The sequence below is a fragment of the Mastomys coucha genome, chromosome X, assembly GCF_008632895.1.
Source record: "Mastomys coucha isolate ucsf_1 chromosome X, UCSF_Mcou_1, whole genome shotgun sequence".
Classification (NCBI taxonomy): Eukaryota; Metazoa; Chordata; class Mammalia; order Rodentia; family Muridae; genus Mastomys; species Mastomys coucha.
The window spans coordinates 70,219,299-70,220,513 of record NC_045030.1 but is presented as its reverse complement, the minus strand read 5'-3'; positions in this window follow the sequence as shown (position 1 = coordinate 70,220,513).

Genomic DNA, 1,215 nt, shown 5'->3' with positions numbered 1-1,215 from the left:
TTGGATACCATGTATCTGCCTTTTAGTTATTTTGCTAAGAGTTTGTCTATCTTGTTGATTTTCTCAAAGAACCAGCTCTTGTTTTTGATTCTTTCTTAGTATTGTTCTCTTTGCTTCTAATTCTTTTATTTCAGTCCTGTGTTTATTTTGTGCCTAAAAACAGTCTTTTTTTATGATATACAACATATATGGCCAGGTACCTTACCATAGGAGAAATGTAAGGGAGATATTAGCAAATGAAAATGTTTTAGTATTATTTTTCATAAAATAATTTTAAATTGAAATACTAGTAAGTTGCAACTACATAGCTACTCATTTGTTTACTTTTTAACTCTATCCCCTGCTGTTTTTTTTAAATCTTTTCTCATACAGTAGAATCTGAATTCAGTTTCTACTCCATTTACTCTTCCCAGTTTTTTCCACTTCCGCTCCCCATCCCCATCTATTCCTTTTCTGTTTCTCATTAGAAAAATAATAGGGTTTTAATAGATAACAAACCAAACAAACAAAAAGCTAAGAAATAACAAAATAAAATATAATGAGCTGAAGCAAGAATATTCATATTGATGTTGGAAAAGCCAAGCCAACTGAAAATTGAAGCAGCTCACAAGAAGGCACAGGGAATCAGAGAGCCATTTGTTTATACATTCAGGAATCCCATAAAAACACTAAACTGAAATGTTTAGTAAATACACAGAGTACCTAGTGCAGACCCATGTAGGCCCTATGCGTGCTGCTTCAGTCTCACTGACTTCATATGAGTGGTGCTCAGTTGTCTTCGAGGGGCTTGTTTTCCTAGTATCCTCTATTCCATTCCCTCTCTTTCTCCTCTCATTCCTTCTACTTTCCCTTCTATGTGATTTACTGAACTCTGAGGGAAAGGATTTGATAGAGATATCTCATTTAGAAATGAATGTTCCCTCCTCCATTTCTGTTGCGATTGGAAGCTGGTAAAATGACTCTGGAAATCAGTTTGGCAGTTCCTCCAGAAATTGGACATAGTATTACCAGAGGACCCAGCTAGGGGAATCGAGGGAGGGGAGGTGGGAGTCATGGGTGGGTAGAGGAACACTCTAGTAGAATCAGGGGGAGGGTGTATGTAATGAGATGTTTCCAGGAGGGAAGGAGACCAGGAAAGGGGATAACATTTGAAATGTAAATAAAGAAAATATCCAATAAAAAAATGAGTGTTCCAAGATACCCCCCTCAATCTCT